The sequence below is a fragment of the Giraffa tippelskirchi genome, chromosome 6, assembly GCF_054371585.1.
Source record: "Giraffa tippelskirchi isolate mGirTip1 chromosome 6, T2T-mGirTip1v1.2.pri, whole genome shotgun sequence".
NCBI lineage: Eukaryota > Metazoa > Chordata > Mammalia > Artiodactyla > Giraffidae > Giraffa > Giraffa tippelskirchi.
The window spans coordinates 79,964,624-79,983,163 of NC_137280.1; the positions used below are offsets into that span (position 1 = coordinate 79,964,624).

The 18,540-nt window shown below is 37.9% G+C and overlaps 1 protein-coding gene and 2 long non-coding RNA genes across 5 annotated transcripts in view; all 3 read left to right on the forward strand.

Annotated features, from left to right (window-relative positions):
* The window catches only part of RNF130 (ring finger protein 130), a 189,167-nt gene that overhangs the window by 83,927 nt on the left and 86,700 nt on the right, over positions 1 to 18,540 (forward strand). The gene's annotated exons all lie outside the window — the stretch shown is intronic.
* On the forward strand, positions 1,583 to 11,465 carry LOC145509232 (uncharacterized). Its single transcript, XR_014055932.1, has 2 exons — positions 1,583 to 2,405; positions 10,770 to 11,465. It is a non-coding gene; the product is annotated as an uncharacterized LOC145509232 (long non-coding RNA).
* Positions 12,010 to 16,348, forward strand: LOC145509233 (uncharacterized). The gene is made up of 2 exons (XR_014055933.1): positions 12,010 to 14,239; positions 15,069 to 16,348. It is a non-coding gene; the product is annotated as an uncharacterized LOC145509233 (long non-coding RNA).

Consider the following 18,540-nt stretch of genomic DNA (forward strand, 5'->3'; position numbering starts at 1 on the left):
GATACCTGTAGTTGCTCTTCCTGAAAATTTGTTAGAATACATCTGAATACAAATAGGTCAGATGATGGCTAATGGTAAACTTAAATGTCACTTTATAATAAGACAGTGATAGTTATTTCACATAAGAGGATAGATATTTGGTATGTTTTATTGAAAGGGTACTTAAACTTTTTCACAATTACATATTAATATTGTACCCTTAATCTCAAAGTGGTCAAGTTTGACAAACCAGAACAATAAAACTTTTATTTAACTGTTGAGGAATAAGGTAGATATTAGGAAAAAATTCCATAACCTAGGACTACTGAGTTTAGAAGTCCTTCTTATGAAATTCCTGGTGAAAATGCATATGGTTTCCAAGGTACTTAAAACTCATTAAAGCTTCTCATCAAAATGTGTATACAGTATTCTTAGACTTCATACATATCTCAAGGCTACCGAAGTGAAACATGCTTTTGTTGCCCATTTTTATCTTGGAAGATAGCTAATTGGAAAATGGACTTGCGTGGGAGAATATGGATGAGTATTGACTATTCTTCAGAGGAAGGCTAGTACTTTGCATGCATAATCTTTGAAAATAGTGGGTTTGAAAAGTCTTTTCCATCTAGTTGGAGGGGGAGACATTATTGTGCATACTCTCAAGGTTTATCCCATAGGAAAAGATTATGTAGTCAAAAGAGACATTTCTTCATTATTGTATGGTAGATTGAATTTTATTATGTTTTTTAGGGACTATCAATTACAGAAGAACTGGAAAAAGGAAAATAGATCTTTGAACTGAGAATGTATTATTTTACCACTTTTTAAATACATTGCAAGTTACTTTAACTTCTTCATGTCCTGCTATTCTGATCAGTTTACATTGATAAATATCACTTTCCATATTCAGAGACTATATGCTTTCTAAATGTTATATCAAAGCTAAGACTTTGTTTTCCTAGCACAAAATATTCTCTTGAGAGCAGAGTGTTTCTGAGACGTTCAGTTCTACATCCTTGGCATTTAGCATAGGGCCTGGCATGTCACAGTATCTCAGTAAATGCTTAAATGAATTAAAGAATAAGAGTGCATTCTATTGGGAGGGCAGACAGGTGTAATCAAAATACTGTGTATTTTAAGAGTTATTCTTTTGGGGCAGAGTGATATTACTAGAGTGATATCACAGAGAAGGTAGTGACGTTTGAGCTGAATTTTAAAGGATATGACTTCTTCAGACAGAAACTGGGCAGAAAGGCAAAGGGATTAGTTTCCACAGAGCTGTGGGGAGCTGAAAGGAGAGACAGCAGAGTTGAATCACATCAGAAAAAGGGAGGAGACCTGAGACTGAACCTATCCTGGATGAGCATATTGACTGTAGAAGATGAAGGGCTTGACTCTCGTGCTGAAAAATTCATACTTTACTCTCAAACCAGTAGGAGTCATCAGAGGGTTTTTTTGTGTTTTTTTTTTCTGTTAAGGACAGGCTTGGGGGAAACACTTCTTAAAGACGAAAATATTGAAGAGCAAAGGAAAATAATATTAATAAAACAAGGTTATGTAGAGAGCTGGGAGAAGGATTAGGCCACAGACAGGTGGTTACCTTGGAAAAGCATTGGGGATACTTCTTTTCAGAAAAAAAGGGAAAAGGTAATAGTGATGAGAGAATGAATGAAAGAAGGTGCTTTCAGTTACTTCAATCAGGGAAAAATTATATTCACAGCACCTAGATTTCATCAATATCTAAAAGAAGAAAACCCAGTTATCTGCTAATGCAGACTTAATTCTGTATCTATGGGAAAGTTCTGGTGATTGAAACAGAGACCTGAGATGAGTCTCATTAAAGTGACCTGCCATCAGTCTACTGAGAACCGTCTCATTGTGAACAGATTATTCCTGTTAAATGAAGCAATATGAGTTGTTTTAAATTGTCTTCTACCAATTTAAAACTTTTGGACACACTGCATTCATATGTAGAATACTGTTCACATTATTACTGATGTCTTTACACAAGTGAAATAAATAAATATGGCCCTTGATGATCAATATCCCTTCATATTTTATAAATGGGAAATCTTTAGGCATTTAGGATGGAAAAATGAACTGGGCTGGCAAGTCAGGAGACCAAAGGTTCTGGTCTCAGCACTCTTACTAGCTTTAGATGAATCACCTCACTTCCCTTTGGCTTTGGATTCTCTCCTTTGTAAAATAATACATCCCTCTGTGGTTTTGTCCCGTTCCATAATATTCTGTATGTGATGAGGTAGAAACTTGAGAAGCCTTCTTACCTAAAGTACAGAGAATATTAGTGCATGGGTAGAGGGTTATGAGAAATGCTTTGGAGCTAGGGTTGCTAGTTTGTACTTAGATTTTGTGTGTGTGCTCAGTTGCCTCTGACTCTTTGCTCTCCAGGATTATAAATCCTCCAGGCTCCTCTGTACATGGAATTTTCCAGGCTTGAATACTGGAGTGGGTTGCCATTTCCTACTCCAGGAGATCTTCCCGACCCAGAGATCAAATCCGAGTTTCTTGCATCCTGTGCATTGACAGGTGGATTCTTTACCACTCCGCCACCTGGGAAGCCATACTTAGTTTAGTGAGTCTCAAACAGCAGTATACAAAAGAATGGTATGGGGGCACTTTCTCCCTCCCCCTCCTCTTCTCCTTTTCCTCCTCCTTCACTTTTAAAAACTGCAAATTCCCAAGATGCCTCCCCCCTCCAACAAGAATACACAGAACTATACCAAAAAAAGGTCTTAATGACCCAGATAACCAAAATGGTGTGATCACTCACCTAGAGCCGGACATCCTGGAATGCGAAGTCAAGTGGGCCTTAGGAATCATTACTATGAACAAAGCTAGTTGAGGTGACAGAATTCTAGCCGAGCTATTGAAAATCCTAAAAGATGATGCTGTTGAAGTGCTGCACTCAGTATGTCAGCAAATTTGGAAAACTCAGCAGTGGCCACAAGACTGGAAAAGGTCACTTTTCATTCCAATTCCAAAGAAAGGCAGTGCCAAAGAATGTTCCACCTAAGAGAGTTGCACTCATTTCACATGCTGGGAAGGTTATACTCAAAATTCTTTAAGCTAGACTTCAGCAGTAGATGAACTGAGAACTTACAGATGTACAAGCTGGGTTTTGAAAAAGCAGAGGAACTAGAGAGCAAATTGCCAACATTCATTGGATCATGGAGAAAGCAAGGGAGTTCCAGAAAAGCATCTACTTCTGCTTTATTGACTACGTGAAAGCCTTTGACTATGTGGATCGCAACAAACTGTGGAAAATTCTTAAAAGAGATGGGAGTACCAGACCACCTTACCTATCTCCTGAGAAACCTATATGCAGGTCAAGAAACAATAGTTAGAAGCAGACATAGAACAACTGACTGGTTGAGAATTGGGTAAGGAATACACCAAGACTGTATATTGTCACCCTGCTTATTTAACTTCTATGCAGAGTACATCATGTGAAATGCTGGGCTGGATGAATCACAAGCTGGAATCAAGATTTTTGGGAGAAATATCAACAACCTCAGATATGCATATGATACCACTCCAATGGCAGAAGCAAAAAGGAACTAAAGAGCTTCTTGATGAAGGTGAAAGAGGAGAGTGAAAAAGTTGGCTTGAAACTCAGTATTCAAAAAACTAAGATCATGGCATCTGGTCCCATCATTTCATGGCAAATAGAAGGGGGAAAAGTGGAAGCAGAGATAGATGTTATTTTCTTGGGCTCCAAAATCACTGCAAACTGTGACTGCAGCAATAAAGTTAAAAGATGCTTACTCCTTGGAAGGAAAGCCATGACAAACCTAGGCAGCATATTAAAAAGCAGAGACATCACTTTGCCAACAAAGGTCCATGAAGCTAGTGGAGGTGATGGAATTCCAGCTGAACTATTTCAAATCCTAAAAGATGATGCTGTGAAAGTGCTGCACTCAACATGCCAGAAAATTTGGAAAACTCAGCAGTGGCCACATGATTGGAAAAGGTCAGTCTTCATTCCAATCCCAAAGAAAGGCAATGCCAAAGAATGTTCAAACTACTGCACAATTGCACTCATTTCACACACTAGCAAAGTAATGCTCAAAATTCTCCAAGCTAGGCTTCAGCATGTGAACTGTAAACTTCCAGATGGTCAAGCTGGATTAAGAAAAGACAGAGGAACCAGAGATCAAATTGCCAACATCTGTTGGATCATAGAAGAAGCAAGAGAATTCCAGAAAGACATCTACTTCTGTTTCATTGACTGCACTAAAGCCTTTGACTGTGGGGATCACAACAAACTGTGGAAAATTCTTAAAGAGATGGGAATACCAGACCACCTTATCTGCCTCCTGAGAAATCTTTATGCAGGTCAGGAAACAATAGTTAGAGTTGGACATGGAACAATGGACTAGTTCCAAATTGGGAAAGGAGTATGTCAAGGCTGTGTATTGTCACCCTGCTTATTTAACTTATATGCAGAGTACATCATACAAAATGTCAGACTGAATGAAGCACAAGCTGGAATCAAGATTGCAGAGAAATATCAATAATCTTAGATATGCAGATAATACCACCATTATGGCAGAAAGCACAGAGGAACTAAAGAGCTTCTTGATGAAGGTGAAAGAGGAGAGTGAAAAAGCTGGCTTAAAACTTACAGAAAACTAAGATCGTGACATCTGCTCCCATCATTTCATGGCAAATATATGGGGAAGCAGTGGAGACAGTGAGAGACTTTATTTTGTTGGGCTCCAAAATCACTGCAGCCATGAAATTAAAAGATGCTTGCTTTTTGCAAGAAAAGCTATGACCAACCTTGATAGCATATTAAAAAGTAGAGACATTACTTGGCCAACAAAGTTCATCTAATCGAAGCTATGGTTTTTCCAGTAGTCATGTATGAATGTGAGAGTTGGACCATAAAGAAAGCTGAACACAGAAGAATTGATGCTTTTGAGCTGTGTGTTGGAGAAGACTCGTGAGAGTCCCTTGGACTACAAGGAGATCAAACCAGTTAATCCTAAAGGAAATTAGTTGGAAGGGCGGATGCTGAAGTTGAAGCTCCAGTACTTTGGTCACCTGATGTAAAGAGCTGACTCATTGGAAAAGACCCTGATGCTGGGAAAGATTGAAGTCAGGAGGAGAAGCGGATGACAGGGATGAGATGGTTGAATGGCATCACCGACTTGATGAACATAACTTTGATCAAGCTCCGGGAGTTGGTGATGGACAGGGAAGCCTGGCGTGCTGCAGTCCATGGGGTCGAAAAAATTCAGACACGATTAAGTGACTGAACTGAACTGATGGTTTTTCCAGTAGTCATATATGGATGTGAGTGTTGAACCATAAAGATGGCTGAGCACTGAAGCATTGATGCTTTCGAATTGTATTGCTGGAAAAGACTCTTGAGAGTCCCTTGGACTGTAAGGAGTTCAAAAAGTCAATCCTAAAGGAAATCAGCCCTGAATACTCATTAGAAGGACTGAAGCTGAAACTGAGGCTCCAATGCTTGATGACCCTGATGCTGGAAAAGATTGAAGGCAAAAGGAGAAGAGGGCAGCAGAGGATGAGATGGTGGGATAGCATCACCAACTCAATGGACATGAACTTGAGCAAACTCTGTTTGATAGTGGTGTACAGAGGAGCCTGGTTTGCAGTCCATGGGTCACAAAGAGTTGGACATGACTTAGCAACTGAATAATATCTCCCCCTCCAGTCTTTTTGGGAAGTCAGGCTAGGACGTACTTAGCAGCTCTCAATCTGGGCTAGTTACTTAATCTCTCTGTGCTTCAATCTCTTCTTCTATAAAATGAGAATGATTCTTATAAAATGATCATGAAGATGTCCTTAATCAGTACATGTGAAGGTCTTACCACAGTACCTAGCACATTGTGTGTTCTGAATAAATCTTACTTACTATATCATCATTATCATATTGTTATTAAGCATTCAAGGTAGATTTAAAGCATTTGCCCCACAGATAATATCTTAAAAAACAACCTGACATGGTAGTGAGGTGAAGGTAAGGGATCTTAATAAAAAATTATCTTCACAAAAGAAATTTGTGCTTCATCTTAGATATTTGAAAGTCAGCAAGAGTTGAGGTATACCTGTCACAAAGTGATGGGAAACATTGAGGGGGATATTTAAAACTCAGGGGATAATCCAGAAGAAGATAATAATACAGACGCCAAGTCCACAGAAAAAATACTACAATGAAGATATTTGGCATTATTATCAAACACAAGGAAAAGATGCTTATTGGTTTTGCCACAAGAGGTTCTGAAAGTTTAGAGGTGAAAGTGATGATATAACCAAATATTTATGGGAGATCTCTTAATTTGATGGGCTTCCCTGGTGGCTCAGCTGGTAAAGAATCTGCTTGCAATACGGGAAACCTGGGTTCGAATCCTGGGTTGGGAAGATCCCCTGGAGAAGGGAATGGCTACCCACTCCAGTATTCTGGCCTGGAGAATTCCATGGACTGTACAGTCCATGGGGTTGCAACGAGTTGGACACAACTGAGCAACTTTTACTTTCCTAATTTGATACCCTCCATACATTCAGATCAGCTTACTGAAGCCAAATTCGTTCTCCCACCAGCGCCTACTCTACTCTTTTCCAATTTCTCATCTACCATGATGCCTCTCACACATAACCAGTACTAACTAGGAAGTCGAAATGGCCATTCTTGACTTCCCTCTCTTCTCATGCCTCCACATTGATCAGTCATTAGGTTCTGTCAGTTTACCTCCTAAATCTTTCTTGCTTTGTTCTTTCTTCTTGCCTCACTTCTACTTACCTAGTTCAGGCCCTTCTTATCTCTTTCAAGTACTATTTCTACCTGGTCTCACAGTCTCCAGTCTTTTCTGTGTCATATTAACATTCTTCTCTGGAAGTCAGATCTGAATTCTCAAAAATCAGATCTCATCATAGAACTCTTTTGTTTGAAATTATTCAGTAGAATTCTTATGTGAGCAGAGTGAAAGCAGTGGGTGTTTTATTTATTCTTCCCAAATCTCTTTTAAAAAAAAGAAGAAGAGCTAGGATAGCAAAAGAGAAGCCCCACAGACAGCATCTTCAGTGATACAAGAGAGCCAGGATACCTCCTGGAAAAGGAATGCAGCTGCAAGACCTGCACTATAGCTCCAAGAAAGGGAGCCAAAAGAAAAGATGAACGGTCCTAAGAACCAAAAATCAGAGGGAAAGGCCTTCACTCAGAGGGGAAACCTCAGCAAATAAATCTGAGAACAGCTGGTGAAATAGAGATAGTACCACAGACTCTAATTTGTAGACAACTGAAAAAAAGACCTTGGCAACCCATTAAGGACTTTTAGGGAATACAGAGGGTGGTGGAGGAGCTTCAACTCTTGAGGTGTTCAGTAACACAGCAGCACATACTCTCAGCATGAAAGCCATAAACTTAATGGATAAATACATAGATATTTCAACTAAGTTTAGTTCAGTCGCTCAGTCGTGTCTGACTCTTTCAACTAAAAGTCAAGACAAAACAGAGCTGCATGTGTTCTGCATGTGTTCTGCTCTGCTATTTAATTTGTGCTATAGGTACTGATGTAAGCAGTTAGATAAGAAAAAGCAACAAGATACACAAGACTTCGAAAAATATCACTGTTTTTAGTTGATCTGAAGGTCAATCTCAAAATCCCAACAGAATGAATGGAACAACTACAACAATTAAGAGAAAAATTTAGTAAAGGAACAAGATGTAAATTTAACAAACAAATAATTGAAAGGCAAAATGGGAAGGCCATGGATGGACAGATGGATAGATCAATCTAGGTATGAACTTTGTTGTTGCTGTTTAGTTGCTAAGTTGTGTCTGACTCTTTTGCAACCCCATGGATTGTTCCAGGCAAGAATACTGAAATGGGCTTCCATTTCCTTCTCCAGGGGATCTTCCCAACCCAGGGATCAAACCCATGCCTCCTGTATTGGCAGGCAAATTCTTTACCACTGAGCCACCAGGAAAGCCCAAGTATGAACTTTCAGTTCAATTCAGTCACCAGTCGTGTCTGACTCTTTGCGACCCCATGGACTGCAGCACGCCAGGCCTCCCTGTCCATCACCAACTGCCGGAGGTTACTCAACTCATGTCCATTGAGTTGGTGATGCCATCCAACCATCTCATCCTCTGTCATCCTCTTCTCCTGCTGCCTTCAATCTTTCCCAGAATCAGGGTCTTTTCCAATGAATCAGTTCTTCGCATAAAGTGGCCAAAGTATTGGAGTTTCAGCTTTAGCATCAGTCCTTCCAATGAATATTCAGGACCAGTTTCCTTTAGGATGGACTGGGTGTGAACTTTAAAAGTATATAAAACCTATATGAGAAAAATTACAAAACACTCCTGAAAGACTAAGTATATACTTAAGCAATGGAAAAGGCAATATTCTTCCTATTGAATATTGGAGAAGGAAATGGCAACCCACTCCAGTGTTCTTGCCTGGAGAATCCCAGGGACGGCAGAGCCTGGTGTGCTGCCATCTATGGGGTTGCACAGAGTCGGACACAACTGAAGTGACTTAGCAGCAGCATTCAGTACAATAAATACATCATTTCTTCCTAAGTTTATTCATAAGTTTATCTTCAGATATTTTTCTGGGGTTAGATAATGTAGTTATAAAATTTATTTAGAAGAATAAATAATTAAGAAAAAGCTTGAAAAAGAGGAGCAGTGAAAAGGTGGCTAGCCACACCAAGTTTTATAATACATTATAAAACCTCTTATTTAAAAAAAATTATCTATTTTGACTGCACCAGGTCTTAGTTGCAGCACACAAAATCTTCAGTCTTCACTGTGGCATGGAAACTCTTAGTTGCAGCATGCAGGATCTTTAGTTGTACCATGTGGGATCTGGTTCCCTGACTTGGGGTCAAACTTAGGCCCTTGCATGTGGAGTGTGAAGTCTTAGCCACTGGACCACCAAGGTAGTTCCAAAGCCTCTTATTTATGTTTTAAAATAGTATTTTGTTTATTGATAATAGAAAAGCCCTTTTTGAAAAATTATTTATTTTTATTGAAGTACAGTTGCTGTACAATATTATTTATATAAATTACAGATATACAGTATAGTCATTACAATTTTTAAAGGTTATACTCCATTATAGTTATTATAAAATATTGGCTATATCCCCTGTGTTATGCAATATAGCCTTGTTTTTTTTTTAACTGTTTATTTGTATTGAGGTATAGCCAGTTAACAAATAATGTGATAGTTTCAGGTGAACAGCAGAGGTACTCAGCCATAAATACACATGTATCCATTCTCCCCCAAACTCCCCTCCCATCCAGGCTGCACATAACACTGAGCAGAATTCTCTGTGCTATACATTAGGTCCCCGTTGGTTATCCATTTTAAATATAGCAGTGTGTTCATGTCCATCCCAAACTCCCTAACTATCCCTTCTGTTCATCCTTTACCCCAGCAACCATAAGATTGTTCTTTAAGTCTGTAAGTCTCTTTCTGTTTTGTAAGTACATTCACTTGTATCATTTCTTTAGATTCCTCATAAAACAGATATCATATGATATTTCTCCTTCTCTGACCTACTTCACTTAGCATGACAGCATCCAGGTCCATCCACATTGCTGCAAATGGCATTATTCCATTCTTCTTAATGGCCTAGTAATATTCTAGTGTGTATGTATGCCACATCTTCTTTCTCTGTTCCTCTGTCGATGGGTATTTACGCTGTTTCTGAGTCTTGGCTGTTGTAAACAGTGCTGCGGTGAACATTGGGGTACATGTGTCCTTTTGAATCATGCTTTTCTCCAGATAGATGCCCAGGAGTGGGATTGCAGGGTCATAAGGTAGCTTTATTTTTAGTTTTTTAGAAACCTCCATACTGTTCTCCATAGTGACTATATTGATTTACATTCCCACCAACAGTGTAGGAAGGGTCCCTTCTCTCCACACCCTCTCCAACATTTATTAATAGTTTGTGGATTTTTTGATGATGATCATTCTGGCTGATCTGAGGTGATATTTCATTGTAGTTTTGATTTATACTTCTCTAATAATTAGTGATGTCGAACATCTTTTCATGTGCCTCTTGGCATCTGTTTGTCTTCTTTGAAGGAATGTCTGTTTAGGTCTTCTGTCCACTCGTTGATGAGTTTGTTCGTTTTGATGCTGTTGAGTGTCGTACACTTTTTGTAAATTTTGGAGACTAATCCATTGTTGATCACACTAATAGCAAATATTTTCTTGCAGTCTGTAGGTTATCTTTTCATTTTGTTTATTGTTTCCTTTGCTGTGCCAAAGCTTTTGAGTTTAAGTGGGTCCCATTTATGTAATTTTGTTTTTATTTCCATTATTCTGGGAGACAGATTGAAAAGGATGTTGCTGCAATTTATGTCAGAAAGGGTTCTACCTATGTTTTCCTCTAGAAGTTTATAGTGTCCAGTCTCACATTTAGGTCTTTAATCAATTTGGAGCTTATTTTTGTGTATGTATGATGTAAATCATTTTGTGTATGATGAAATGATTTAAAGAATGATTTCATTTTTTTGCATGTAACTGTCCAGTGTTCCCAGCACTATTTGTTGAAGATACTATCTTTCCAGCAGTGTGTTGTCTTGCCTCCTTTGTCATAGATTAATTGACCATAGGTGCATGAGTTTATTTCTATCCTGTATTTCTGTTTTTGTGCTAGTACCATATTGTTTTATGGGCTTCCCCGATGGCTCAGAGGGTAAAGTGTCTACCTGCAGTGCGGGAGACCTGGGTTCGAACGCTGGGTCAGGAAGATCCCCTGGAGAAGGAAATGGCAACCCACTCCAGTACTCTTGTCTGGAAAATCCCATGGATGGAGAGACCTGGTAGGCTACAGTCCATGGGGTTGCAAAGAGTCAGAAATGACTGAGCAACTTCACTTTTCTTTTCTTATTGTTTTCATGACTGTAACTTTGTCGAATAGTCTGAAGTCAGGGAACTTGATTCCTCCAGCTCCATTGGTCTTTCTCAAGATTACCAAAATCTCTTATTTCAAAGAGTGTTTAGAGTTAATTCATGAATAAACAGCAGAAGAACAAAATGCAAAATCTAAAAATAGACACAGCTGAATATGGAAATTTAATATAAAATATCTCAAATCAGTGGAGACAGATGAACTTTTTAATAAATTATTTGGGACAACTGGAAAAAGATAAAATCAGACCCATTCCTCAGTTGTACACGAGGATAAATTTCAAATGAGTCAAAGATGTAATTATAAACAATGAAACTATGATTATTAGAAGAAAATGTGACCTATTTTTCCTTTTTTGATGGAGAATTTGGCAAACTTTGAATTATGGCTCAAAATCCAGTAAAATGATAATGATAAATTTGACTGTTTTTAAAGAAAAAATGAGGGGACAATCAAAAAGTGAGTGACAAATTGAAAAGAGATGTTTCCAACTTATATTACAGACAAAGGACTAATGACAGTGATTATATAAAGAAGACCTACTCTCTTCACCCCAAAAAAACAGAAAACCTGATAGAAGAAAATGGGCAAAAACAAAATAGTTGACTAAAAAGAAATACAGATGGTTTTTAAAATGTTAAAAGATGTTCAGCCACATTCATAAGTTGAGTATGACTTAAAACCAAACTGAGATACCATTTCTTATTAATCAGTGTGGCAAAAAAAAAAAAAAATTCTAAGATTTGACAGTATACTTTCTTGACAAGGTTGTAGGGAAAACAAGCATTCTTATACACTGATGATGGGAATACAGAATAGTACAGTTCCTGTGGTGAGGAAGTGGGAATTTGTAATGTCTTGCAAAATGCATATGCACTTATCCTTTGTCTTAGTAATCTCACTGGTAGGGAATTAGCCTGATGATAAACTTGGAAAAGTATAAAAAAATGACATACTTGTTATATAGTTCATTGTGATATTACTTATAATAATAAAAGACTTGAACCTCTCAAATGTCTGTCAATAGGAGTTTGCTTGAATAAACTAGTACTCTACACATGAAATACTCTAAACACAGTGGAATAGTATCAGTATATATTAATAGCTGTAAAAGAGAATGGTTTCTAAAGCTCTCTGGATGCTGCTGTGGGGTGACCTCTTAGTGCAGAATAGTTTTAACATACTAATTTATTGTAAGAAAGGGGGGACCATGAAAACATTAATATATATGGGCAGACATATAACATATCTACATGCATATATATGTGCTTTAATTTTCAAAAGAAACTATGTAAGGGTAAAGCAAGAATTAACATAAAGAGTTATTTGGGGGAAAGGAAACAACAGGGTGGAGGAGAGAGAGGTGAAGAGAGACTTCCCTGTACTGGTTTTATAGTTTTGACTTTGGAACCATCTAAGTGTTTTAGATAATATTTTTTAAAAAGAAAAGAAATCATCAAAATTGAAAACAAATAGAACCTAAGTATGTTTCATGATGATGACATAAGCACATAGAGAAATGGCTATTAGCCATTTCTAGCTTTTTTTTGACAGTATGTTTCTATTGGGTTACATTCTAAGGATAAAAAAAAAAATGGTCTGAACTGCATTTAATAGTCTTATTGTTGGTAGTATTGATTGTTTTGAAACTTTATATGTAGATTGTAAGATAAAGCAAATAAATAATTGTGTTAATGATACTAGTAGCCAAGAATCAGAATAAAAGAATAAATATTTAAAGGAATTAAATAATAATCCTTTAATCTTATTATTGAGTTGAAAATGTCAGTATGGACTCTTGGTTTATTTTCCTTTTTCTAAAATATGCAGAGCTACTTTGTCCATGGCAGTGTCAACTCAGTAACAATGAATACCTCTGTTAATAGAAGAATTCCAACAAATAAATGCAAAAGGAATGACAGAATTAGAAAATTATTTTACATCCTATATAGAATAACATAGACACTGAAAGATGAACTCCTCAGGTCCGTAGGTGCCCAGTATGCTACTGAAGATCAGTGGAGAAATAACTTCAGAAAGAATGAAGGGATGGAGCCAAAGCAAAAACAACACCCGTTTGTGGATGTGACTGGTGATAGAAGCAAGGTTCGATGCTGTAAAGAGCAATATTGCATAGGAACCTGGAATGTTAGGTCCATGAATCAAGGCAAACTGGAAATGGTCAAACAGGAGATGGCAAGAGTGAAAGTCGACATTCTAGGAATCAGCGAACTAAAATGGACTGGAATGGGTGAATTTAACTCAGATGACCATTATAACTACTACTGTGGACAGGAATCCCTTAGAAGAAATGGAGTAGCCATCATAGTCAATAAGAGTCCAAAAGGCAGTACTTGGATGCAGTCTCAAAAATGACAGAATGATCTCTGTTCGTTGCCAAGGCAAACCATTCAATATCATGGTAATCCAAATCTATGCCCCGACCAGTAACGCTGAAGAAGCTGAGGTTGAATGGTTCTATGAAGACTTACAAGACTTTTTAGAACTAACACCCAGAAAAGATGTCCTTTTCATTATAGGGGACTGGAATGCAAAAGTAGGAAGTCAGGAAACACCTGGAGTAACAGGCAAATTTGGCCTTGGAGCAGGGCAAAGGCTAATAGAGTTTTGCTAAGAGAACACACTGGTCATAGCAAACACCCTCTTCCAACAACACAAGAGAATACTCTACACATGGACATCACCAGATGATCAACACCGAAATCAGATTGATTATATTCTTTGCAGCCAAAGATGGAGAAGCTCTATACAGTCAGCAAAAACAAGACCGGGAGGAGACTGTGGCTCAGATCATGAACTCCTTATTGCCAAATTCAGATGGAAATTAAAGAAAGTGGGGAATACCACTAGACCATTCAGGTATGACCTAAATCAAATCCCTTATGATTATTCAGTGGAAGGGACAAATAGATTTAAGGTACTAGATCTGATACAGTGCCTGATGAACTGTGGACAGAGGTTCATGACATTGTACAAGAGACAGGGATCAAGACCATCCCCAAGAAAAAGAAATGCAAACAGTAAAATGGCTGGCTGAGGAGGCCTTACAAATAGCTGTGAAAAGAAGAGAAGACAAAAGCAGAAAAGGAGAAAAGGAAAGCTATACCCATTTCAATGCAGAATTCCAAAGAATAGCAAGAAGAGATAAGAAAGCCTTTCTCAGCAATCAATGCAAAGAAATAGAGGAAAACAACAGAATGGGAAAAACTAGAGATCTCTTCAAGAAAATTAGAGATACCAAAGGAACATTTCATGCAAAGATGGGCTCAATAAAGGACAGAAATGGTATGGACCTAACAGAAGCAGAAGATATTAAGAAGAGGTGGCAAGAATACACAGAAGAACTGTACAAAAAAGATCTTCATGACCCAGATAATCACGATGATATGATCGTCGGTGATGCCATCCAACCATCTCATCCTCTGTCGTCTCCTTCTCGCCCCACCCTCAATCTTTCCCAGCTTCAGGGTCTTTTCCAATGAGTCAGTTCTTCGCATCAGGTGGCCAAAGTATTGGAGTTTCAGCTTCAACATCAGTCCTTCCAAGGAACACCCAGGACTGATCTCCTTTAGGATGGACTGGTTGGATCTCCATGCAGTCCAAGGGACTCTCAAGAGTCTTCTCCAACACCACAGTTCAAAAGCATCAATTCTTGTGCACTCAGCTTTCTCTATAGTCCAACTCTCACATCCATACTTGACTATTGGAAAAATCATAGCCTTGACTAGACAGACCTTTGTTGACAAAGTAATGTCTCTGCTTTTTAATATGCTGTCTAGGTTGGTCATAACTTTCCTTCCAAGGAGTAAGTGTCTTTTAATTTCATGGCTGCAATCACCATCTGCGGTGATTTTGTATGTCAAGGCCGTGGTTTTTCCAGTAGTCAATGTATGGCTGTGAGAGTTGGACTATAAAGAAAGCTAAGTGCAGAATTGATGTGTTGGAGAAGACTCTTGAGAGTCTTTTGGACCGCAGGAGATCCAACCAGTCCATCCTAAAGGAGATCAGTCCTGGGTGTTCTCTGTAAAGACTGATTTTGAAGCTGAAACTCCAATACTTTGCCACATGATGCGAAGAGCTGACTCATTTGAAAACACCTTGATGCTGGGAAAGATTGAGGGCAGGAGGAAAAGGGGATGAGAGAGGATGAGATGGTTGGATGGCATCACCGACTCAATGGACGTGAGTTTGCGTGGTCTCCAGTAGTTGGTGATGGACAGGGAGGCCTGGCGTGCTGCAGTTTATGGGGTCGCAAAGAGTTGGACACGACTGAGCAACTGAACTGAGAATAATGAATCTCTGTTCCCACCCCATTCCACCCTCAGACTGCTTAGGGTTTTTTTCAAATTCATTTCCCAGTCAAAAAAACTTAAGGATCCTTGGAGAAAAGATGTACTTTAGGTTTAGGACAGCAAATGTATAAGATGAATATTGTACAAGATAGCAAGGAAGCTACTGAATTCTGTTATGGCGATAACAGAAGGACCTGGGTGCCAGGTTGTTCATATTGTTCATAAATAAGACCATATTGGTCAAAGATAACATTCAGGAAATAAATACTGCAATTGAGTGTAATTGAAAGTAGTTAGAACCAAATAGAAAGTAGTTATTCTGGAAATCAATTTTTAAAAACTGACTTTAAAAAAAAATTTTTTTTCTGTATAAATTGTATTGCATAGTAACCAGCTAGTTGATGAGGGAAACTTCTTTATAGAAGAACTCCAGCTAATAAATGAATTACGAATTAGAGAATCACCATTTCTTAACCCTCAATGAAATGATAGATTTATACTGATTATCTCTGGGTGCTAAAAATCAGGTGAAAGACTGATGGGAGCTTCATAGTGGATGGATAAAGCTCTTAGGACTGTCAGAATCTCTTCCTCCAATACCTTAACACAACTGCTGATTGTATATCCGTAGAATAATGCTCCAGTTGGTGGTCTGACCCTACCTACTTGTAGTCTGGGGTTTCTGAAATATTCTTCCACCTGGCTTTGCTGAAGATGTTTGCAGGCTTTTACTTTTACTCTTTCCCTGCATTTTATGAGGAAATTTGGTAAGATTTGAAAAGCTGCCCTGGCATCACCACCTTGTCCCAGTTGAAGGCCACTTCATCAGGCTTTTCTTCCTATTCATCCAATGAACAATTATTGTTGAGGCCACCGTGACCTGTACTTCCCATCTCTAGTAGCCAGTTCTCATACTTGACCTCAAACTTCATACACCCAATACTGAACTCTTGATTTCTCCTTCCAAATCTGCTTTTCCTGTATCTTCTTTATGTCATTAAATGGTGATTATATTCTGTAAGCTACTCAGGATCATCTTTGACCCATTTCTTTCTCCCATATTCCACATTTAATCTATCCGTTATCTCAGATCTGCCTTCAAAATATGTCCTGTATACTAACCCTGAACAATCCAAAAAGGAAATTAAAGAAACAATTTCATTTACAATAGCAGTGAAATAAAAGAGTAAAATATTTAAGAATAAACTTAACCGGAACTTCCCTGGTAGTCCAGTGGCTAAGGCTGAGCTCTCAGTGCAGGGGGCCTGGGTTTGATCCCTGGTCAGGGAACTAGATCCCACATGCTACAGCTAAGACCCAGTGTAGCCAAATAAATAAATTAAAAATAAGCACTAAAAAGAAAAGAATAAACTTAACCAAGGAAGTAAAAGACTTATATTACAGTGAAAACTACCAAATGTTGCTGAAAGAAATTAAAGATACAAATAAATGGAAAGTCATACTGTATTCATAGATTAGAAGACTTAATATTGTTCAGATGATAATAGCACCTAAAGTGATATACAAAGTCAGTGCACTCCCTATCAAAATTCCCATTACAATTTTGCAGAGACAGAAAAATATATTTTAAAATTCATATGGAATCTCAAAGAGATCCAAATAGCCAAAACATCCTTGAAAAAGAAGAACAAAATTGAAGGTCTCAAACTTCTTGATTTAAGAACTTATTGCAGGGACTCCACGCTTCCAATGCAGGGGGCCCAGGTTCAGTGTGTAGTCAGGGAACTAGATCCCACATGCTGCAAGTAAAGATCCCACGTGCTGCAACTAAGATGCAGCCAAATGCATACATATATATATATATATATATATATGTGTGTGTGTGTGTATATATACATATACACTGGAGAAGGAAATGGCAACCCACTCCAGTATTCTTGCCTGGAAAATCCCATGGACAGAGGAGCCTGGCAGGCTACACCCCCTTGGGGTCGCAAAGAGTCGGACACGACTGAGCAACTTCACTTCACATATACACACACACACACAACTTATTACAAAGCTACCATAATCAAAACAGTGTAGTGCTGGCATAAAGACAGACCAATGGAATAGAATTGAGAGCCCAGAGATAAACCCTCATGTGTATGTTCAAATGATTTTTGACATGGTGCCAAGACCATTAATGAGGAACAGACAGTCTTTTCAACAAATGATGCTGGGAAAACTGGATATCCCCATACAAAAGAATGAATTTGGACCATTACCTTAACACTGTGTAGAAAAATTAACTTGAAATAGGTCAGAGACCTTAGCATAAGAGTAAAACCGTAAAACAGAGTATGATTTGACAGTGATTTCTTGGATATGACATTAAAAGTACAAGTAATAAAAATTATAAATAAATTGGAATATGTCAAAATTTAGAATGTCTGTGCATCAAAAGTCTGTGCAGTCCCTATCCAAAATATATAAAGAACTTCTACAACTCTGGGCAAAGGACTTAAAAAGACATTTCTCAAAAAGAGATACAGCCAATAAGCTCGTGAAAAGATGTTCAACATACTAATCATTAGGGAAATGCAAATCAAAACTACAATTGAGATATTGTTTCACAATCATTTGAGCTAATATTTCAGGAAACAGGAAATAAATATTTCTTGGATGAGGAGAAATTGAAACCTTTTATACACTGCAAAATGGTACAGCCACTTTAAGACAGTATAGCAATCCCCCAAAACTTCTAAATACCATGTGACCTGGCAATTTCATTTCTGGGTATTTACCAAAAGAATTGAAAACAGGATCTCAGTGACATTATTTTGTACCCGTGTTCAGTAGCAGCATTATTCACAATAGCCAAAAGCGGAAGCAGCTTGGGTGTCCATCAGTAGATGAATGTATAAAGGAAATGTGATGTATACATACAATATTATTCAGCTTTAAATATTATTAAGCCTTATTCAGCTTTAAAAAAGAAAAAATTTTTGACACATGCTACATTGTGGATGAACCTGAGGACATTATGGCAAGCGAAACAAACTAGTCATAAAAAAGTCAAATACTGTATGATTCCTCTTATATGAGATATAGAGTAATCAAATTCAAAGACAGAAAGTAAAATAGTGGTTGCCAGGGACTAGCCAGAGGAGTGGGGGGAAGGAGGGAATGTTTAATGGTTATAGAGTTTCAGTTTTGTGAGATGAATGAGTTTTGGAGATTTGATGCATAAAAATGTGAATGTACTTAACACTGATAAAGTATACACTCAGAGGTGGTTAGGATGGTAAATTTTATGTTACATTTTTTACCACAATTAAAAAATTGTTTACTCTGTAAGATATTTATATGTCAAAAAATATGATAACAT